Source organism: Oryctolagus cuniculus, chromosome 11 (genome assembly GCF_051225735.1).
Source record: "Oryctolagus cuniculus isolate XC-2025 breed Fujian yellow rabbit chromosome 11, ASM5122573v1, whole genome shotgun sequence".
NCBI lineage: Eukaryota > Metazoa > Chordata > Mammalia > Lagomorpha > Leporidae > Oryctolagus > Oryctolagus cuniculus.
In genome coordinates, this window is record NC_142877.1 from 81,599,019 (window position 1) to 81,623,873 (window position 24,855).

A 24,855-nucleotide genomic window follows, 5' to 3' on the forward strand; every position below is an offset into this window, starting at 1 on the left:
TTAATTCTAACATAAAAGGCACCATCCTGTTAGACTAAGAAAATTCGTAAGACTTGTGATTCTTATAGCTCTTTGGTCATGATCTTTATGTAAGTAATCTTTCACTGGGTAAGAAGAATAATTATTAATTTTGCTTATTTTATTCATGCACTTTATTCATTGACTATGTCAAATGACCATGAGTTAATGTAGTTTATAGCAGGCAATGAAATGACAGCTCAAGGTGGAAACACCATACAGAGGTCAGGTAAGGAGATGGAGGATTTTTGGTAACTAAAGAAACATTTTCAAAACTGTTTCATCTGCAGCATTTTGTTATAAAATGTGCTTTGAATGATCTCCTGTACCAAATTTTATAAAATAAATGAAACCTTTTATAAAGCAATTTATAAAACTATTTTCATGATAAAATGACTGGACAAGAGACATGGGGCAGAGATGAGCATTATAATCTAACATTGTACTTGATTTGTTCCCATTTGGAACAATATGCTTGTTGAACAATTTTTCCTCTGACTCATTGATAGGATGAATTATGGGATTTTTTGAACTATAAGCAATGTTTTAATGTATGATAAGTAAGCTTAGTGTGTAAAAGATCTTTTTTAACTATACTGCTGTATATTGTGTTTGGTATTGGATATCTCTAAATAAGTTTAGCCTGCAAATTTTATTTTTAGGACTTCTTTCTTTATATCAATGATAAGGGAGATTCACAATAGTAACTGGAAAACTAGCTATATCTTTATATTTCCTGAAATATTAAATGGTCTTTTATTGACTTCTGGGCTCCTGACTTCAGTCTAACCCAACCCTGGCGGTTGTAAGCATTGGGCAGTGATCAGCAGATAGAAGATCTCCCAATGCCTTTGTCTCTGTCACTCTGTCATTTATGTAGATGAAAATAAATAAAAATTAAAAATAAATACAGTAAAGCTATTTAGCAAATGATATAGAGGCATTGTCTGCTTTGATTGTAACTCTTAAACAACTATAACTTACTGATTTCATTTTTTTGTTTCTGTGTCAATTTTTGTCATTTATATTTTCCCAGAGCTTTTCCAGCTTAATTAATAATTTTCATTAATCTGAATAGGAATTTACATATGTCTTCCAGATTCACAACTCTACTTCTGCAGGTTCAACAAAGTGGGACTCAAAAATACTTTTAAAATATTTGTGTCTGTTTTGAACACATACAGGCTTTTCCCCCTTGTCATTATTTCCAAAGAAATATAATAACTGCTCACAGAGAATTTACATTGATTAGGAATTAGAAATACAGAGATGATTTGAAGTATATGCCATGCATAGTTCAATTGCACATACTAAACCTTGTTACACAAGGAACTCGAGAATCTGAGGATTTTGGTATCCATGAGGATTCCTGGGACCAGTCCCCTGTTGACACTAAGGGGTGACTTTATCCTTCAAGCTGGGGTTTTTGAGATACCTGATTCAGGGATTGTGAATAGATGTGCCAAGAAATAAGTATTCCTAAGAGAAGAAAAATAAATTCCGTCACAAATTGGAAAGCAATAATGCACGTTAGTCCATTCTACTGAAAAACTTGTTATTTTTGTTTAACCTGATATTTCTCAAATATGCTTCAGTGTATAAGTTGCAAAACAATATTTCAGGGGACAGTGCTTTTAGAAATACGAGCATATAGATATGAGAAGCAATCTCCTATATTCTTCATGTTGCTTTCACAATTCCAAAATAATGAATGGACTTACAAATTATATACAAATTCTAAAGTGAGCAAACCTAGTCAATTTTCATTCTTTTTCTTCTGTGCTGCTTTTTATAGAATTTTAAATTGAATTATTTTCCATTTTTTTCTTATTAAATATACTACATAAAATTGCTCGAAGAAAATGTAGGGGAAATGCTTCAAGACATTGGAGTAGGTAAGATTTCTTGCATAAGATTCCCAAAGAAAAGTCCACCAAAGCAAAAAGAGACAAATGGAGTTATATCAAACTCAGAAGTTATGCACAGAAAAGGAAACAGTCAAGAGACTAAAGTGACATCTGACAGAATAGGAGAAAATATTTGCAAGCTACCTATTTGACAAAGAATTTTTACCCAGATTGTATCAGCAATGCAGAAAACTCAACAACAAAACAACTAACTCAGTTAAAAAATGGGCAAAGGATCTCAACAGACAGATCTCAGAAGAGGAAGCACAAATGACCAACAAATAGATGAAAAAAAAAAATGCTGAATATCTCTAGCCATCAGCAAAAGGCAAATCCAAACTACCTTGCCCCTGTCAGGATGGCTATTATCAAAAGACAGAGTAAAAAATGCCAGTAAGGATGTGGAGAAAGGGGAACTCATGCTCTTGATAGGAATGTAAAATAATGCAGCCACCGTGGAAAACAGTATGGAGATTTGTTTAGAAATGGAGCTCTCCTTTGATTGAACAATCCCACTACTGGATATATAGTCAAAAGATATGAATTTGTTGTATCACAAAGATACCAACTCAAGCATGTTTATATTAGTACTGTTCACGAAAGTGAAAATAAGGAACTGGGGCAAGTACAATTGGCCTGGTGGGCTAAACCTCCACCTGCAGCACCGGCATCCCATATGGGCACTGGTTTGAGTCCTGGCTGTTCCACTTCCTATCCAGCTCTCTGCTGTGGCCTGGGAAAGCAGTGAAAGATGGCTCCTGGACCTACAGGAAGAAGCCCCTGTCTCCGGCTTCAAATCAACCTAGCTCCGGCTGTTGCAGCCATCTGGAGAGTGAGCTAGCAGATGGAAGACCTTTCTCCCTGTCTCTCCCTCTTTCTGTCTGTAAATCTACCTCTCAAATAAATCTTTCTGTAAAAAATGGAATCAACCAAGGTGTCCATCAGAGGAATGGATAAATAAAATGTGATATACTAGTCAATTATAAAAAAAAAAAAAACTAAAATCCTTTCATTTGCAGAAAATTGGATGGAAATAGAATACATCATGTTGGATGAAATAAGTCAGACATAGAAAGACAAATATTGTGTTTTCCCTTACATGGGGGAGCTAAATTTACAAAACGAAACAATAAAACTCAATTTGAACACAGAATGTTACTAGAGGTTGGCAGGCGTGGGAGAGAAAAACAATCAGGATAGAAATAGGGACAGGTGGGTGTGATTCATTAACCGTGACAAAGCTACTAATATGAGATGTTACTACAAAGGGAAATGGTGTTGGGGTGTATGGAAACTCAAAATTCTTGTTTTGCAAATTTAAAACTCTTCTGAAATGTTAAATTTATACTTTCAATAGTATCAAAATAATCAGATTATTTCCTAACTACAGATTTTACTACATTATTCATATTTTTAGGGTTTTGTTTTTTACAGTTCTTAGGTTGTATTTCTAATTGGAAATATTTTTTTAAAGCTTTCTATTCTTAACAGTGGTTGAAGATTCTTATTTAAACTTGCGCCATTAATGTTTAGCTTGTTTTCCTGTACTTGGGTACTATGCCAGTATAAATCTGATTTTTAGGAGATTTTTGAAGTACCTTGGTATGTAATTAGATTTTTTTACAGTTTTCCAACATATGTAGTCTTTCCTTCTGAAATAATAGCTTGTATTAATTATATATTCATAATATCACATTCATAAAAATGTTAATTCAAAAAAATCATGTGAAAATACCAAGATATGGGATGCTGTAGCTGTATACATTAAAACCCAGAGGTATAAAAACAAAGGTGTTTTTACAAGATTATTATCTAACATAATTACTTTAAACTTCTCTGGATTTATCTATTTTAAATTGGTCTGCCCAAACTTTGAATAGTATTTCTTGCAATTCTATACTTTAGCAGCTCATTTGCTATGAAATTTTTGGAGTGTATGAGTTTTTATTTTAAGTTGCTTGCATCATTCATCTGCTCAACAAGTATTTATAGACTCTCATATTCCAGGTATTTTTCTGAATTCTATGTATACATTAGTTAAAAAAGACAAGCCCTGAAGGCTCTGCTCTGAAGAGGTTTACTTTCTGGAACTGCAGTGTGATCTTTGAGGTTCTGCTATTTGAGACTAACAGATATGCAGAGGTTGGAGGAAGTATGGTTGTCTTCTTGGAATTATACCTATGAAATCTGTTCTCTTTATATCAATAACTATTAATGCAAACAATAATTTTAAATTAAAGAATAAGTTTATTTATATGAAGTCCTTCAAAATATAACAGAAAATGAAATAAAAAAATAAATGTGGGGAGGACCCTGGGTTATAGCACGTTAAGCCACCCCTTGGACCACCTACATCCCACAGAGTCCCAACTATTCAGCTCTCATCCAGCTTCCTGCTAATGTACCTGGGAAGGAAGCAGATGATGGTCCAAGTACTTGGGGCCCTGCCACTTACATAGGAAATCAGTATGGAGTTCCTGGCTCCCAGTGTTAGCGAGGCCCAGCCCAAGTTGTTGTGGGCATTTGGGGAATGAAGCAGTAGATGAAAATGTTTGTCTTCCTCTCTGTGTCACTCTGCCTTTCAAATAAGCAGTTTGGGTGCAAAAATTTTTGAAATGCACATATACGAGAAATCTTCAAGAAAGTCATGCAACATGCACATGATTAAAAAACTGCCTGAATCAGGTTGCTGTGGCCATTGACAAGGCTGCCCAGCTTGCAAGATGGGGGCACAACATGGTTCCCAGCACTTCCCATTCAGTAGGTGAATGTCAGGCATCAGTGAGAGATGTACCAAACAGGAATTCAGTTTCTGCTTCAGGTAGGTCTGGACTTCATACGTTAGAAAAATGAGGCTTTTAGTATCTGCAAGTGATTAAAAAAATCTATGAAATCTGGATGGTATTTAGAAGGAGGGCATGAAAAAAGCCTCTTTATAATTTCATTTCGACAAGTTCATTTTGTTTAATAGGTTGATTGCTGCCAAGCCTTTCATATCTAGATCCATTTATTTCCGTAACAGATTTGATCTTACTTTCTGCATATATTTAGTTTTTGGTTTTTGTTGATATAATCTGAGAACTACAGTACGTTAATATTTTAAAATTATTTATATTTCTTTCAAGAATAATTTTAAACTTTGTACTATTTTAAAGTAGAGCAATTGATTTTTAGGCTAAAATCTTGGCTTCAGTTGCTCACCTTAAATCCCTTCAAAATCACAGCCTTGTTCTACACTTTGTGTTGTTTATCTTTCAGCTAATTAGAACACACCTCTGAGCAATTTTTTTTTAAGTATATAAGTCTCTTACTAACTAAGAATGGCTTTCTATTCTGTTTGCATACGAATGACAACTTGGATTTTTTTTTTTTTTAATTTTTGACAGGCAGAGTGGACAGTGAGAGAGAGACAGAGAGAAAGGTCTTCCTTTGCCGTTGGTTCACCCTCCAATGGCCACCGCAGCCGGCAGGCTGCGGCGGGCGACCTCACTGATCTGTAGGCAGGAGCCAGGTGCTTCTCCTGGTCTCCCATGGGGTGCAGGGCCCAAGGACTTGGGCCATCCTCCACTGCACTCCTGGGCCACAGCAGAGGGCTGGCCTGGAAGAGGGGCAGCCGGGACAGAATCCGGCGCCCCGACAGGGACTAGAACCCGGTGTGTCGGCGCTGCAAGGGGGAGGATTAGCCTATTGAGCCACAGCGCCGGCAGACAACTTGGATATTTTTAAAATGTGCATTTTTTTAATCTTTAAAGTATTTTTCCCTCTATTCTCAGTATTACACAGATATCTACCAAGCTTGATTTGTGGGGTCCAAGGATATTGATATATAGTTCAACTTTTTCCCCTTTATCATTTATATTACCAGACTTTGTCTAAATTCAGGTCTCTTTTCCTTAGTTAAAATTTATTTAGAAAGACATCCAGAATTGTTTTCATCTCAAAAGTATTTATTTGGACACTACAACAAATCATCTCTTCTGTGGTTCACTGTGAGAGCTGTATTATACATAAATTTATACTCCTTGTTTGGTGTTTTAGCAGGTTAGAAGAATAGGCACCCCCTGTCTTGGATGTGAGGTGGTCATGATGTTAAGACAGGGTTCTCCCTGCTGGCTTACCAGTGTTTGTGCTTTTGTGTAATAGCCCATTGTGCCTGAATGCTAAACAGGTTAGTTTCAAAAAACTGATGATTCATTTTCTAGTTTTCTTCATGAATAACTGCTTTTTTTATTTTTCTTGTTTTTTATTGTTGAGATTTTGTTATCTTTTGTTTTTGGCCTTTCTATAGAAATCTGGGAGTTGTATTCACCGCATGTATCTTAAGTAGTATTATATGTTGCATTTTTATAGAAATGTATCTACATTGCTGACTGTAGTGCCTAAGATTAACTTATATAAGCAGATTTATTTTCACAAAGTTGTGAGCGTTCAATTCTTCTCATATATATTATCAAAAACACTTTCCAGAAATGCAGTGTTGAATTTTAAGTCGTCTTTGGAGGTACTTCTGTTTAATATCAGACCCTGTCTAATATTCCTGGAGGTGGATGTACCACACTACCAGAGGGTTCAGTATGTCATATCTTCTTTTTTCTGATTTTTTAAAATTAACTTAATTGAAAAGCAGGACAGCAGAGGCAGATGCAGTGAGGGAGGGAAGAGAGTGAGAGAGAGCGAGTGAGCAAGTGAGCTTCTACCTCTTCCCACAAATGCCCGCACCATCTGGAATTTGGCCAGATGAAAGCCAAGACTTTCATCCAGGTCTCCCACAAGGATGCAGGGACACAAGCCATTAGGCCATCACTTACTCCTTTCCCTGGCACAGAAGCAGGGAGTTGTCTGGGAAGGAGCGGAGCCAGGACCTGAACTGGCGCTTTGATATGGGATGCAGGCTTAACCCACTGCACCACTACACCCGCCACCCCTCACTTATTCTTCATTTTTGATAGAGAAAAATGGAATCTCCATGTTTAAGTGAATTTGAATTTGTTCCAGTAAGGATGGATAGGTTTTCACAAAATAGTTTAGTGTTATGGCAATATTCTGTTTATAATTTGATCTTTTTAAAAGTAGTTTCTAATACATCACTTAGAAACTGAGGGAGGTCTGTGTATACAGGAAGTCCTCAAAGTTCATCGGTGATGCCCACTATGAAAAAACGAGGCATGAAATTTAAAACTCTTTTGCACCAAAATTTATCTTTTAATTCCATTTTCCCTGAACTTTTTTAAGTACCCTCTTATTAAAGATACAAATATGAATATTATAGTCAGCCTACCACCATAATGATTAGACCCTTAAAGAAAAGTCTCTTAACACTATGCAGATTTTAACTATCTCGTTGAGATGATTTTAACAATCAATGCAGGAAAAAGTGGTTTCATGAATAAATTGCCATGCTTGCCATCTTTCTAATAGATAAAGTATATTTCATGGCTTAGTGGCCTTTCCAGTTGAAAAAACATCTCTGAATCTAATCTCTGAGTTTAATGATTCAGATGATAAGTATTTAAATTCTTTGTTAAGGCTTTGGAGAGAGCAAAGACACTTTCATTACTATTTGTTTATGTACAATATTTGTACATGTTTCCTGGGGAAAAATAAAAAGAAATTTAATGAAAATTGTGGGATAAAGATGTGTCTCAAAAAATCATATTTTCTGTAACTGGGAGAAGAAAAACATATCACCAGAATTTTGGTAATTCACATGAACAAAAAATAGAATGAATTAAATGAATTGGCAAAACCAAGAAAATAAAACTGTATAAAATGCTAAAAATTATTATATGTTTCTACTTTTGTTAGATTTTTTTTCCATTTACTCTCCAAAATTTGATGGAGGGGTACCTATTTCTATTTTTATAACCAAATTTTTCCCACCACTTGGCAGAATTGTTGACAAATAATCATAAAATGTTTTTTAATTTAGTAAGAATCTTAAAATTGTAGGTACACAGCACAGGTATTAATAATGTATTCAATGAAACTAGAGTATTATAGTTCCTGAACACTTGTATATCTGGAGAAACTTCTAAGGTCCCAGATGTTTTTGATAAGTAATCCTTTTATTATCATTCCATTACCTTTTGACATTCTATTATATATTGTATGAAATTCAAGATTAATTCCTGTAATCCCAAAGTTTATATGCTGTGGACCTCATCTTTATTTGAAATTCAAAACTTTTATCAAGATGTGTCTTGAAATGGATCTTTCCTGACTGATTTTGAGGAGAGCACAGTGGTTACTTAAATCTACATAATTTACTATTTTAATTTGCCTGATTTCTGTATTTTGTTATTGCTTCTACTTTTTTAGGATTTATTTTATTTATTTGAAAGATGGAGTGACAGAGAAAGAGAAGGACAGAGAATAGAAACCTTCCCTCTGCTGATTGCACTTCCCAATTGCTACAACAGCAGGGGCTGGGTCAGCCTGAAGCCAGAAGCCAGGAACTCCTGGGTCTCCCATGTGGGTGGCAGGGCCCACGCACTGGGGCATCCTCGGCTACTTTCCCAGGCACATTAGCAGGGAATTGAATATGAGACAGAGCAGCCAGCACTGAACCTGTGCCCCGCTGTGGAATGGCTTTGCAATTGGCAGATTAACCTGAGGCATCACAATACTGGCCCCTCCTTCTGCTCTGGATTATTCTTAACCCACTCTAATAATTCCTAGTTTGACTCTTGTTTTTTCTTTATACCTACAACCTCCCTGCCTTCCATTTTGGTGGCTCTTACTTTTAATTCACAATAATAAAAATAATAATTAAGAAGAGGAGGAGAAAGAGCAGCAGTAGTAGAAGTCTCTCATGCTGGAAAATAAAATAAAAACTCCAAAATTCGCCTGTGATGTCGAGGGAAAATGCAAAACTAAATTGCAAAACTTCTCAAAAACAATAGTAATAAATTAATTAATCAGTTTCAATAAGATACTACCAATGCAGTTCTTGGAGAAAAGTTGTAGTACTAAATGCCTATTTCACTAAACTTGAAATCAATTAAATTTTCAATTCAAAAATAAACTAATGAATTGAAAAGTAAAGTGAAAGATAGAAGCTTATATGTAAAACTAGAAACAGAAAGCTGTAGAAGAGTCATTTGAAAATTATTTCAGGAAGCTGGTGTTAAAATGCAGCAGGTTAAGCCACCACTTGTGATAGCAGTATCCCATGTCACAGTGCCATTTCCAGTTCCGATCCTCTGCTTCCCATGCAGCTTCGTGTGCCTGTGCTGGGAATTGAGAGGAAGATGGCCCAAGTAGATGAGTCCCTGCCACCCATGTGGGAGACCAGGATGGAAGTGCTGGCTCCTGGCTTAGGCCTGGCCCAGAACTATGTATTGTAGTCCTTTGTGAGGTAAATCAACAGACAATAGATCTCTCCCTTCGTGTTTCTCCCTCTCTCTCTGTTGCTCTGCCTTTCAAGTAAATAAGTAAATACATAACATTTAAACTTTGTAAAATAGATTCACAGTCATACAGTAGTCAGTTTTAAAAGGATAAAAGGAAAAAATACAAATCTATAAGAAATAATAAAAGACAAATGAAAATATTTAAAAATTAATTGTAATGAAAATTTCAACAAATTTGTATCATTTCTTAAATGTAAATTATAAAACATGGATGAAATGTATAAGTTCCTAGAAGCTGTAGTTATTAGAACACCAGGACAAGGAAAATTTGAAATAGAAAAATGCCATTAGAAAAATTTAAAATTATTCAAGAGCTTTTCCATGTAACAAAACACTGGACAGCAATAAGTAAATAAAAAATTTGACTAGTAAGTTTTTTTTTTTTTTTTTGCAGACAGGTCTTTTTTTTAATTAAGGTACACAAGCTTCATGCATTTCATATATACAGATTTAGGAACATTATGATTATTCCCACCCACCCAGACTCCCACCTTTCTTCCCCCTCCCTCTCAAATTCCTGTTCTCATTTTTTATAAAAATCTATTTTCAGTTAACTTCATACTCAAAAGATTAACCCTACACTAAGTAAAAAGTTTAAAAATAGTATGGGAAAAAAAAACTGTTCCTCAACAGTAAAGACAGGGGCTTTACAAAATCACTGTAGTCTCAAAGTGTTAATTAGGTAGCAGAAATCAGAGAAAACATATAGTATGTGCCTTCTTGGTATTGGCTTTTTCACTAAGTATAATGGCTTCCAGTTGCATCCATTTTGTTGTGACTTTTTTACCACTGTATAATATTCCATAGTATAGATATATCATAATTTCTTTATCCACTTTTCAGTTGATGGACATCTGAGTTGATTCTATATCTTAGGTATTGTGAATTGAGCTGAAATAAACATAGGGGTAGAGGTCACTCTTTTATACGTTAATTTTTTTCATTTGGATAAATGAGATGGCTGGGTCATATGATAGGTCTATAAAGAAATTTCTGAGGTATCTCCATACTGTCTTCTACAGTGGCTGCAATACTTTGCATTCCCATCAACACTAGATTGGGGTCCTTTCCACACAATTCATCAGCATTTGTTTATTGATTTCTGTATGAGAGTTATTTTAACTGGGTTAAGGTGAAACCCTGCTGTGGTTTTGATTTGCATTCTCCTGCCTAGTGATCCTGAGAATTTTTTCATGTGACGATTGGCCAGTTGAGTTTCTTGTCTGGAAAAATTTCTATTCAAGTCCTTTGTGTGTTTCCTAACTGCACTGTTTATTTTGTTGTTGTTGAGTTTGAGTTCCTTTTAGATTCTGGATATTATTCCTTGATCCATTTCATAGTTAGCAAATATTTTCTCCAATTCTGTCGGTTTCCTCTTCACTGTACTGAGTGTTTCTTTTGCAGTGCAGAAGCTTCTAGCATGACGTATCCTTTTTGTCAGTCATGGCTTTGATTTCCCATGTTCCTGGGATCTTTGCTGAGAAATCTTTGCCAATGTCAATGTCTTGTAGGGTTTCCTCGAATGTTCTCTAGTAACTTGATGGTATCAGATTATAGATTTAGATCTTTGATCCATTTTGAGTGGATCAAAGGTGTAAGATAGTGGTCTCATTTCATATTTCTGCAAGTAGTGATCCAGTTTTCCCAGAACCATTTGTTACAGAGACAATCCTTGATCCATGGATTGATTTTTTAGTTCCTTTGTTAAAGATTAGTTGATTGTGGATACATGGATTGATCACTGTAGTTTCTCTTCTGTTACATTGCTCTACATGTCTGATTTTTGTGCCAGTACCATGCTATTTTGATTATAACTGCTCTGTAGTATGTCTTGAAATCTGGCATTGTAATGCCTTCAGGTATGTCTTGCTTATTTAAGATAGCTTTAGCTATTTGGGGTCTCCTATGTTTGTATTTGAATTTTAGAGTTGTTTTTTCTAGATCTGGGAAGAAAGTTGTTGATAGTTTGGTATTACAATCAAACCATAACTTGCTTTTGATAGAATGAACATTTTGAGGATACTGATTATTCAGTCTAGACACATGGAAGATTTTACCTTTTTAATGTCATCTTCTATTTCTTTAATATTTTATAATTTTCATTGTAGAGTTCTTTGACATCTTTGGATAAATTTATTCCAAGGTATTTAATTTTTTGTACGTATTATCAATGGGATTGATCTTAGAAGTCCTTTCTCAGGCATGACATTGTCTGTATATGCAAAGGCTGTTGATTTTGGTGTGTTAATAATTTTGTATCCTGCCACTTTAAAAAGCTTTTATGAGTTCCAATGGTCTCTTAGCGGAGTCTTTTGGATCCCCAATGTATAGAATCATGTCATCTGCAAATAGGCATAGTTTAACTTCCTCCTTTCTAATTTGTATCCCTTTGATTTGTTTTTCTTGCCTAATGGTTCTGGCTAAAACTTCTAACACTATATTGAATAGCAATGGTGAGAATGTATATCCTTTGGTTGCAGAACTTAGTGGAAATGCTTCCAATTTTTTCACATTCAATAAGATTCTGGCTATGGGTTTGTCATGAATAGCCTTGATTGTGTTGAGGAATGTTCCTTCTATACTGTTTGCTTAAGGTTTTCAATATGAAAGGATGTTGTATTTAATAAAGTGCTTTCTCTGTGTATATTTGTTCTTCAGTTTGTTAATGTATCTGCAGGCGTACACCTTCCGGATAGGTTAACGCCGGCGAGACCTCGGAGACACCAGACGCGTTTATCGGCTTTTCAGCTTCCACTTTATTTTTCAGCAGACTCGCGTTACATGTCGCGAACGCCCGCCCTGTTACCGGCATTCATTCACAACTCCTTCATTCACCACTCCCACTTACTACTGGCGTTCATTCATAACTCCCGCCTGTTACCGGCATTCATTCACAACTCCGCCTGTTACCGGCGTTCATTCATTACTCCGCCTTTTACCAGCGTTCATTCATCACTCCGCCTTTTACCAGCGTTCATTCCCTACCCCCGCCCACCGTCCACCTATTTATATATATCATTCACGGAAAACATGTTACCAACTAAGTGTGGGAAACATGCAATAACAGGATGCTTAAAGTCAAAACAGGATCTTGCAATTAGCAACGGGCAGGGTGGAAAAAGCCCAGCACTAAACTTCTTGTGCTTGTACATGTCGGGAGGGGCACAGCTGGCCAGGCTGTCCCGTTCCCCGACATGTATCACAGTGATTGATTTGTGAATGTTGAATCATCCCTGCATACCTGGGGTAAATTCAACAGATGAATGATCTTTCTGATGTGTTGTTGGATTCAATTGGATAGAATTTTGTTGATTTTTTTTAATCTATGTTCAAGAGGGATATTGGTCTATAGTTCTCTGTATCTTTTTGTGGTTTAGGGATTTAGATGATGCTACCTTAATAGGAGTTTTGGAGGATTCTCTCCCTTTCAATTGTTTTGAATAGCTTGAGAAAAAATGGGGTTAATTCTTTTTTAAATGTCTCGTAGAATGTGGCAGTGAAGCCATCCAGTACTAGGTTTTTCTTTGTTGGGAGGGTCTTTATTACTGATTCTATCTCCATCTTGGTTATTGGTCTATTTAGGTTTCCTGTGTCTTCATGACTCAATTTTGGTAGATGGTATGTGTCCAGGAATCTACCCATTTCTTCAGGGTTTCCTGATTTGTTGACATACAGCTATTTGTAGTAATTCCTGATGATTCTATTTATTTCTGTGGTATCTGTTATTACATTTCCATTTTCAATCTCTGATTTTATTTATTTGGGTCCTCTCTCTTTTTGGCTGGTTGGACCAATGGTGTATCAATTTTGTTTATTTTTTTCAAAAAAGCAGCTCTTCATTTTACTGATCTTTTATACTTTTTGTTTGAATTTTGTTACTTCTCTAATTTTAATTATTTCTTTCCTCCTAATTCTGGATTTGGTTTGGTGCTTTTCTAGGCCCTTGAGATGGGTTGACAGCTCATTTGTTTGGTGCCTTTCCAATTTCTTGATATAGGCACCGATTGCTATAAACTTCCTTCTTCACAATGCTTTTGCTGTATCTCATAAGTTTTTGTAAGTTTTATAGTTATTTTTGTTTCCTGAAATTTTTTGATTCCTCTTTTGATTTCTTCTATGACCCACTACTTATTTTTTGATTCCTCTTTTGATTTCTTCTATTACCCACTACTTATTCAGGGCATGTTGTTTAACCTCCATGTGTCTGCATATGTTCCAGAGAGTCTTGAGTTGTAGATTTCCAGATCAATTCCATAAATGTTCAAAAAATAGTAGCTGTTCTTTTAACCTGGATCCTAGCATATAAAAACATAATTTAACTTAACCTATATCCTGGAATGAATCCCACCTGTGGCAAGAGGAGTCAAATAAACCCAAAGTTTACCCATAGATTGGAGTAGGGGAAATAAATATTTGTTGTAAAAGCAATTTCACTTCTGAGTTGTTTGCTATGTAGTATTATTGGGAGGGGAAAAAAAGTTTGCTGATTCTGGTATTTTTTCAATGTCTGTCCTCAGAGAGTTGTAATATAATTATGTCTAAGTGCTAACAAAGGATATATCATTCTTGGGTGCTTCTTTAAAGTTAAGATTTAAAAAAAAAAAGTAAAATTAACTTCAAGATGTAATGACTTTGAACAGCCCTTATATTGACTGTTGAGGAATAGTTTTTTTTTTTTTAATTTTGTTTCTGTTTTTTATACAAACTGTTGAACTGTTTACTAGGTATAGAGTTGATCTTCCATGTATAAAGTTAATTGAGAATGGATCTTAGTGGAGAATGTGACTGGGAATGGGAGAGGAAGGGAGAGTAGGTGGGAGGGCAGTTATGGTGGGAAGAATCCATGTATTCCTAAAGCTGTACTTATGGAATGCATGAAGTTTCTATTCCCTTAAATAAAAGGTTTCTTTGGTGGGGAATAAATAAATATAAAAAATAAAAAAGAATGATTTTCTTATTTGAGAGAGAAACAGAGGGAGAGACAGAGAAAGAGAAATCTTCCATCTAGTGGTTCATTCACCATATGACTACAATGGTTGAAGTTAGTACAGGCTGAAGCTGGGAACCTGGAATTCCATCTGGATCCCTGTGGGTGGCACCTGCCCAAGCACTTGGGCCATCTTCCTCTGCTTTCCTAGGTGCAGGAGCAGGAAGCTGAGTTGCAATTGGAGCAGCCAGGACTTATACCAACACCCATAAGGGATGCCAGCACTACACGCGGCAGCTTAACCTGCTATGACACAGCCCTGAACTCTGTTAATAATGTCTAACAGTTTTTTGGCAGATATTTCTTTTTTTTTCAAATGTACAAAATGTAATCTGTAAACATAAGTATTTTGACTTCCTCCTTTGAAATGTAGATGACCTTTATTTCTTTTTATTTGCTAATTATTCTTGTCAAGACATCCAATAGTTTATTGAGTAATGATGAGAGTGGACCTCCTGATCTTATTCCATACCTTAGGAAAAATGATTTTAGCTTTTCCCTCTTCAGTATTATATTGGATGTAGGTTTTAGCCTTTATTTTTTTTTTTTTTGAGATAGTCTCCTTTTGTACCTAATTTATTGAGAATTTTTATCCTGAAGGAATGTGGAATCTTACCAAATTCTTTTCCTTTTCCTTCATTTATTTAGGTGATCATATGGGTTTGCATTCGGTTGATGTGATTTATTATTAGTGATTTGTGAATGTTGGACCATTCTTGTCTCCCTGAGATGAATTACACTTGATCATGGTGTGTCATTCTCATGTGCTATTGGATTCAATTTTCTGATATTTCTTTGGAAATTTTTGCTTCTATGCTCACTATGCACATTGACCTGTACTTTGGTTTTTCGAGCTTGTCTTTCTGCGATGTTGACCTCATAAAAAATTGCATTATTTTCAATTGTTTTGAAACAGTGTGATAAATATTGGAGTTAGTTCTTCTTAACCTGCTATGCCACAGAGCTGGCCCCTATTCTTTTTGACTTAAGCTTGGTAGATTGTATATATCCAGGAAATTATCAATTTCTTCAAGTTTTCCAATTTGTTAGCATGGAGTTGTTCATATGCGTTTCTTACCCCTTGTGTTTATGTAGTATCAATTTCAGTATCTGCTTTTTTATTTCTGATGTTATTTGAGTGTTAGTCTGTTTTGTTTGTTTCAAAAATCCAACTTTTCATTTTGTTCTTCTGCATTTTTTAACATTTGATTTCACTTATTTTGGCTCTGGTCCATAATGTTTCTTGATTCTCACTAACTTGAAATGGATTTGTTCTTGATTTTTTTGTCTCTGCATTCCATTGTTAGATTGTTTATTTGAAATGCTTAGTTTTTAAAATTAGGCACTATTGCTGTAGTCTTGTGTTGTAATTCTCCTTTTTTGTGTGCCACAGATTTTGATACGTTGATTTTTCAGTTTCATTAGTTGCAAGAATTTTTTATGTTCTTAATTTTGTCAATGGACCATTGATTATTAATGAATGCGTTGTTTACTTTTCATGTATATGTAAATGTTCAACTGTTTCTTGTTGGTTTCTAGTTTTATTTCATTGAGGTCTAAGAAGATGCATTTTGTGTTTTAGATTTTCTTTAATGATTGAAACTTGACTTGTGAGCTAACATAAGGTTTATCTTAGAAAATGTTCCATGTTCTGATGGGAACACTGTGTATCCTGCAGCTGTTGGGTGAAATGTTCTGCAAGGCCCATTTGCTTTATAGGATGGCTTAATGCTGATGCCTTTGTTGATCTGTCTGAATAATCTGTCCATTGATGAGTTGAGTGTTGAAGTTCCTCAGTTTTATTGTATTAGAGTCCTTTTCTCCTTCTAGACCTAAGCTTTGCTTTATAAATTTTGATGGTCCTGTGTTGGGTGTGTGTATATATATATATATATATACAATTGTTATATCTTCTTTCTGACTTAGACCATTTCAATATATTATGACTTTTTGTCTCTTTTTAACATAAAGTTTAGTTTATGTGATATGAGTATAGCTATTCCTGCTCATTTTTTGTTTCTATTATGGTGGAGTGTTTTTTCCCAATACAAACTTCAAGCCTATGTGTATGTCTATCTGTGAAGTGAGCATCTGGTAGGCAGTATATAATCGGATCTTTGTTGTTTACCCATTATGTAGTTCTGTATCTTTTGATTGCGAATTTTAATCCATTTACTTTCAAGATTAATACTGATAGTTAGGAACTAACTGTTGTAATTTTGTTTATTGCTCACTGATTTTTTGTGTTTATTGTTTGTTTATTTCTGTGTAACTGTTTTATTAGCTTTCTGTCATGATAGGGCTTGATCCTCTTTTCTCTTTTGTATATCTGGTTTGTGTATCATTTTAGTGATATCAACATGGTTGTTATCTTTTTCTTATGTAGGATTCCCTTAAGTATTTCTTACAGGCCTGGTAGCATGGTAATTTCCTCAAATTTTGTTTGTCTAGAAATGACTTTATTTCTCCTTTTCTTTTTTTTTTTAATTTTTTTATTTTTTTTTATTTATTTAATGAATATAAGTTTCCAAAGTACGAATAATGGATTACAATGGCTTCCCCCCCATACCGTCCCTCCCACCCACAACCCTCCCCTTTCCCACTCCCTCTCCCCTTCCATTCACATCAAGATTCATTTTCGATTATCTTAATATACAGAAGATCAGCTTAGTATACATTAAGTAAGGATTTCAACAGTTTGCTCCCACACAGAAACATAAAGTGAAAAATAATAGATGATTTTTTTTAACATTCTTTTTTTTTTATTTAATGAATATAAGTGTCCAAAGTACGAATAATGGATTACAATGGCTTCCCCCCCATACCGTCCCTCCCACCCACAACCCTCCCCTTTCCCACTTCCTCTCCCCTTCCATTCACATCAAGATTCATTTTCGATTATCTTAATATACAGAAGATCAGCTTAGTATACATTAAGTAAGGATTTCAAGAGTTTCTTCCACACAGAAACATAAAGTGAAAAATAATAGATGATTTTTTTTTAATGATGATGAAATCAGATCAGACCTATTGTCATGTTTAATCCCAGTGAGAGTCAAGTTGGGAGTTGATAGTTTCTTTTCTTTTCTTTTTTTTTTTTTTTTTTTTTTTTTTTTTTTTTTTTTTTTTTTTTTACAGAGGATCAGTTTAGTATGCATTAAGTAAAGATTTCAACAGTTTGCACCCCCATAGAAACACAAAGTGAAATATATTGTTTGAGTACTCGTTATAGCATTAAATCTCAATGCACAGCACATTAAGGACAGAGATCCTACATGAGGAGTAAGTGCACCGTGACTCCTGTTGTTGACTTTACAAATTGACACTCCTGTCTATGGCATCAGTAATCTCCCTATGCTCCAGTCATGAGTTTCCAAGGCTATGGAAGCCCTCTGAGTTCTCCGATTCTTATCTTGTTTAGACAAGGTCATAGTCAAAGTGGAGGTTCTCTCCTCCCTTCAGAGAAAGGTACCTCCTTCTTTGAAGACCTGTTCTTTCTACTGAGATCTCACTCACAGAGATCTTTTGCCAGAGTGTCTTGGCTTTCCATGCCTGAAATACTCTCATGGGCTTTTCAGCCAGATCCGAATGCCTTTAGGGCTTATTCTGAGGCCAGAGTGCTATTTAGGACATCTGCCATTCTATGAGTCTGCTGAGTATCTCACTTCCCATGTTGGATCACTCTCCCCTTTATTTATTCTATCGGTTAGTGTTAGCAGGTTCTAGACTTGCTTATGTGCTCCCTTTGACTCTTAGTCCTTTCATTATGATCAATTGTGAACTGAAATTGATCACTTGGACTAGTGAGATGGCATTGGTACATGCCACCTTGATGGGATTAAATTGAAGTCCCCTGGTATGTTTCCAACTCTACCATTTGGGGCAAGTCAGCTTGAGCATGTCCCAAATTATACATCTCTTCCCTCTCTTATTCCTACTCTTATGTTTAACAGGGATCACATTTCAGTTAAATTTCAACACTTAAGAATAATTGTGTATTAATTACAGAATTAAACCAGTCATATTAAGTAGAACAGACAAAAAAACTACTAAGAGGGATAATGTATTAAGTTGTTCATTAACAGTCAGGGCTATGCTGATCAAGTCACCGTTTCCCATAGTGTCCATTCCACTTCAACAGGTTTCCTTTTTGGTGTTCAGTCAGTTGTCACCGATCAGGGAGAACATATGGTATTTGTCCCTTTGGGACTGGCTTATTTCACTCAGCATGATGTGTTCCAGATTCCTCCATTTTGTTGCAAATGACTGGATTTCGTTGTTTCTTACTGCGGTATAGTATTCTAAAGAGTACATATCCCATAATTTCTTTATCCAGTCTACCGTTGATGGGCATTTAGGTTGGTTCCAGGTCTTAGCTATTGTGAATTGAGCTGCAATAAACATTAGGCTGCAGACCGCTTTTTTGTTTGCCAATTTAAATTCCTTTGGGTAAATTCCAAGGAGTGGGATGGCTGGGTCGAACGGTAGGGTTATCTTCAGGTTTCTGAGGGATCTCCAGACTGACTTCCATAGTGGCTTGACCAGTTTGCATTCCCACCAACAGTGGGTTAGTGTCCCTTTTTCCCCACATCCTCGACAGCATCTGTTGTTGGTAGATTTCTGAATGTGAGCCATTCTAACCGGGGTGAGGTGGAACCTCAATGTGGTTTTGATTTGCATTTCCCTGATTGCTAATGACCTTGAACATTTTTTCATGTGCCTGTTGGCCATTTGGATTTCCTCTTTTGAAAAATGTCTATTGAGGTCCTTGGCCCATCTCCTAATTGGGTTGTTGGTTTTGTTTTTGTGGAGTTTCTTGATCTCCTTGTAGATTCTGGTTATTAACCCTTTATCTGTTGCATAGTTTGCAAATATTTTTTCCCATTCTGACGGTTGTCTCTTCACTCTCCTGACTGTTTCTTTTGCAGTACAGAAACTTCTCAATTTGATGCAATCCCAATAGTTAATTTTGGCTTTGACTGCCTGTGCCTCCCGGGTCTTTTCCAGAAACTCTTTGCCTGTGCCAATATCTTGAAGGGTTTCTCAGATGTTCTCTAGTAACTTGATGGTGTCAGGTCGTAGATTTAGGTCTTTAATCCATGTTGAGTGGATTTTTGTGTAAGGTGTAAGGTAGGGGTCTTGCTTCATGATTCTGCACGTGGAAATCCAATTTTCCCAGCACCATTTATTGAATAGACTGTCCTTGCTCCAGGAATTAGTTTTAGATCCTTGATCAAATATAAGTTGGCTGTAGATGTTTGGGTTGATTTCTGGTGTTTCAATTCTGTTCCATTGGTCTATCCATCTGTTTCTGTACCAGTACCATGCTGTTTTGATTACAACTGCCCTGTAGTATGTCCTGAAATCTGGTATTGTGATGCCTCCGGCTTTGTTTTTGTTGTACAAGATTGCTTTAGCAATTCAAGGTCTCTTGTGCCTCCATATAAATTTCAGCACCAATTTTTCCAGATCTGAGAAGAAGGTCTTCGGTATCTTGATTGGTATTGCATTGAATTTATAAATTGCTTTTGGGAGAATGGACATTTTGATGATATTGATTCTTCCAATCCATGAGCATGGAAGATTTTTCCATTTCTTGGTATCCTCTTCTATTTCTTTCTTTAAGGTTTTGTAATTTTCATCGTAGAGATCTTTAACGTCCTTGGTTAAGTTTATTCCAAGGTATTTGATTGTTTTTTTGGCTATTGTGAATGGGATTGATCTTAGAAGTTCTTCCTCAGCCATGGCATTGTCTGTGTATACAAAGGCTGTTGACTTTTGTGCATTGATTTTATACCCTGCCACTTTGCCAAACTCTTCTATGAGTTCCAATAGTCTCTTAGTAGAGTTCTTTGGGTCCCCTAAATAAAGAATCATGTCATCTGCAAAGAGGGATAGTTTGAGTTCTTCCTTCCCAATTTGTATCCCTTTAATTTCTTTTTCTTGCCTAATAGCTCTGGCTAGAACCTCCAGAACTATATTGAATAGCAGTGGTGAGAGTGGACATCCCTGTCTGGTCCCAGATCTCAGTGGAAATGCTTCCAACTTTTCCCCATTCAATAGGATGTTGGCTGTGGGTTTTTCATAGATTGCTTTGATTGTATTGAGGAATGTTCCTTCCAAACCCAGTTTGCTTAGAGTTTTCATCATGAACGGGTGTTGTATTTTATCAAATGCTTTCTCGGCATCTATTGAGATAATCATATGGTTTTTCTTCTGCAGTCTGTTAATGTGGTGTATCACATTGATTGTCTTGTTGGCATGGTATATCTTTTTCCAGCCTTTCACTTTCAGTCTGTATGGATCTTTGTTGGAAAGATGTGTTTCTTGTAAGCAGCAAATAGATGGGTTTTGTTCCTTAACCCAATCAGCCAAACGGTGTCTTTTAACTGGACAGTTCAGGCCATTCACGTTCAATGTGACTAATGATAAGTGGTAACTTTGCCCTGCCATTTGCCAAAGATAAGTTCTAATATATGCTTTGAATTCCCTGTGATCTTTTACTGTGAGCTTTCCTTCCTTTACCTTCTTTCGTATTGATGACCGTGTTTCTTTGTTTCTGTGTGTAACACATCTTTAAGCATCTTTTGCAGGGCTGGACGAGTGGCAACAAATTCTTTCAATTTCTGTTTGTTATGAAAAGTCTTTATTTCACCTTCATTCACAAATGATAGCTTTGCAGGATATAATATTCTGGGCTGGCAGTTGTTCTCTCTTAGTACCTGGGCTATATCTCGCCATTCCCTCCTAGCTTGTAGAGTTTCTGATGAGAAGTCAGCTGTGAGTCTGATTGGAGATCCTCTGAGAGTAATCTGACGTTTCTCTCTTGCACATTTTAGGATCTTTTCTTTATGTTTCACTGTGGAGAGTTTAATTACAATGTGTCGTGGTGAGGATCTCTTTTGGTCGTGTTTATTAGGGGTTCTGTGAGCTTCCTGTACTAGGATTTCTCTGTCCTTCTCCAAACCTGGGAAATTTTCTGCTAATATCTCACTAAAAAGGCCTTCTAATCCTTTCTCCCTCTCCATGCCTTCAGGAACTCCTAGAACCCGAATGTTGGGTTTTTTAATAGTATCCTGAAGATTCCCGACAATATGTTTTAGATTCCTAATTTCCTCGTCTTTTCTTTGGTCTGACTGTATCCTTTCCTGTTCTCTGTCTTCTAAGTCTGATATTCTCTCTTCTGCTTCTCCCATTCTGTTTGTATGGCTCTCTATTGTGTTTTTCATTTGATCTATTGAATTCTTCACTTCAGTCACTATCCCAGTTTCCTGTTGTACTAGTTGTTTCGTTTCATTTTGATTCCTCCTTAATATTTCATTTTCACGAGAGAGATTTTCTATCTTGTCCATTAAGGATTTCTGTAGTTCAAGAATTTGTTTTTGAGAACTTCTTAATGTTCTTATCAATTTTTTGAGATCTGCTTCTTGCATTTCTTCTATGTCATCATCCTCATAATCTTGAATTGGGGTGTCTTTTTCATTTGAGGGCTTCATGGTGACTTCCTTGTTTTTATTACCTTGGTTTTTGCGTTTGTTATTTGTCATATTGGAGATATTTGGTTTCTTCACTGTGGTGCTTTTTCTTGTTATACTATGACTCTAGATTAAGTGGACTATCCGTTTTTGATGGAGCCTTAGGGCTTGAGATGGGTGTGGCCTGAGAGCTCTGTTTGGTGTGCCAAAGGTGACACTTCCAGGTTGGGCGTGGTAAACCTCTCTCTCTCTCTCTCTCTCTCTCTCTTTTTTTTTGATTCAAAAGGGAAGTTATTCTGCACAGCTGAACGAAGTTGGAGGTAGTTAGCAGGCAAATGATATACCCACAGGAGCCAGAGATCGGAAGCTCTTTCCCAAGGACCACACAGGGAATCTGTTCGGCCCTCGGAGTGGGCTCAAATTCTCCTTCAGTCTCCCACTGGGTTGCCAAAGTTACGGAATTGTAGCGTCTCTGGAAAGTGCTCACGTGAATTCCGTGAGTTCTCTCCCCCACCGTCTCTTTTTTCACAGTCTCAGTTCAGTAGCACCACAAATTTACTAGGTCCTAATCTCCCGTTAATTCGCCCCGCCCAGAGTCAGGTTTTTCTGCTAGGCTCAGGGCCGGTGCAGACCTGAGGTCGCTCTGCTTATGACGTATGTCCAAGATGGCGCCTGCTCTTTGTCTTGCTCGCCCTTGAGAGGTGAGCGGAGAGAGAGAAACCCGTGTCCGTACCAGTCACCTTTTTTTTTCCCCTCTCTCTCTCTTCCAGTTAGCTTGGTGAAGTCCCCCCCCCCCGGGGGTCGTTCCCTCTAGTCTCCTCTCTCCGCTTGCCTGCCGGTGTCTCGGGTTATTGAGGTTCGGCTCACCTCGCGTTCCTGCGCTGGTGTGTTGAGTCTGCCGCTGGTGTCCCGAACTGTGGGCTCCCACGCTCTCCATGCAGGTCTGCTCCCCTTCCAGCGCCGATGTGTGGACTCGGAGCCCTGGACGTCCCAAGTCTCCCCGCTGTTGCACTCCCCTTCGAGCACTTGCGCACAGACCCTGCAGCTTGCGCAGCTCAGTCCCGCAGCTCGGCTTCCGCGGCTTGGTCCCGCGGCTCAGTCCTGCGGCTCGGCTTTCGCGCGCGGTGGGCGACCTTGTTCTCCCAGTAGGTCCTCCGATTTACGCCCACTGGATCCAGAAGAGTTTCGTCTGCAATATTTTCCTGGTTCTTTTTTCTGAGGCTACCGTAACTTCCCTTTTATTAAACTAAATTTTCCCGGACTATCGGTGCGTGCCCTCACTATTCCGCCATCTTGGCTCCGCCCCTCTCCTTTTCTTTTATATGATAGCTTTGCTGGTCATGGTATTCCTCATTGGCAATTTTTTTTCTTTTAAGATCTAGAATACATTATCCCATTCTCTTCTGCCTTGTGTAAGGTTTCTGCTGAGAAGTGTAATATTAATCTAGTGTGTGTGCCTTTGTACAACTTGATGCTTTTTCTTTATTGTAAAATCTCTTCTTGTCTTGAACTTTAGACAGCTGGATTATATTATGCTTCAGAGAAGGTTTTGTTGTCCTTTTCTTTAAGTCTGGATGTAGTCCTTTGAGCTTCTGGATCTGGATGTCTATATCACTTTTAAGATGGAAAGTTTTCATTTATTTTAGTAAGTATTTTTCCAAATGTCTTTTTTCCTCCTATTCTCCTTCAGGTATCCCCTCAGTGTGAATATTGGTTCACTTAATTGTGTTCAGTGTCCCTCATAGGATTTCTTCATTGCTTTAAAGTCTGTTTCCCTATCTTTCATCTGATGAGGTTATTTCAAAAGTCTTACCCTCAAGATCCCAAATCTTCTCTTCTGCTTTATTGATTCTGCTGTTAAGCTCTTGATTATGTTTTTTACTTTATTGATTATAATTTTCAACTCCAAAATTTGATTCTTTTTAGTGATTTCTCTTTGTTGGATTTCTCATTCACACCATGCACTGTTTGTTGTATTTCCTTTGAATTGTCTATCTCTATTCTCTTGCATCTCATTGAAATGCAATTCTTTCTGCATTTCATAAGTTTCCTGTGAATCAGCATCTGTTTATGGAAAACTGTGTTCTTTTTTAAGTCATTTTTCCTTGCTTCTTTGTGTTTCCTGTGTCCCTTCTCTGAACTCTGTGCAGCTGATATAAGAGTTGCTTCTTCTTTATAGTGTAGCTTTTTAAGAAAAGACTATTGTTTAGACGGGAAGTGGGGTGTTACTTTAGGTTTGGTTCTAGGTCAGCTTCAGTTGTAATCAGTATCAGCCATGTCTGAGTGCTGGCATTGTATAGGTCTGCTGCTATTCATGGAGGTAGAGATGTGACTTTGTAGTGAATGTGTACTTGCAAAGGTGTTTGTCACCAGTTCCCTCAGAGTTGAGTTCCCATAACATTTGGTCATGTAATGATAGTAGCCATATTCCTGGTGCTGTGGGATACAATGAGAATCATACCCAAGTCTGCTAGGTATGGAAGGTAGATGCTGAGGCTTGCAGCACTGTTATCCATGATCCTTAGACTGTTACATTTAGATGGGACTTTGCCCAATTCCACCTGCATGAGTGTATATGAGTCCATGTTCTATGGCACCAAAAGCAACAGTCCTGATATGAGAAACGTGGCAAGGGACCTTATTGAGACCCTATGGGGCAAGCACAGGTTATGCTGGGGCTGTGCACTGGCAGGCACAGGTCTGGAGCAAAAAGATACAGACATATCATTCTTCATGTCACATAGGGTGATCTCAGAATATCTCAGGCCAGCTGTCCAGTCACAGAACTAGTGGACCTAGCAGGGACCTTGTCCAAGTCCCACAGGGTGGCATATATTTTTAAATTTATTTATCTGTTTGAAAGGCAGAAGGCAGCGTTAGAGAAAGAAAGATCTTCTATCTGGTTGTCGACTCCCCACAAGGCCACAACAGCCAGAGTTGGGCCAATCTGAAGCCAGGAGCTTCCTCCAGGTCTCTCACATTGGTGCAGGGTCGCAAGCAACTGTTCCATCCTTAGCTGCCTTCCCAGGCACGTCAGCATGGAGCTGGATGAGAAA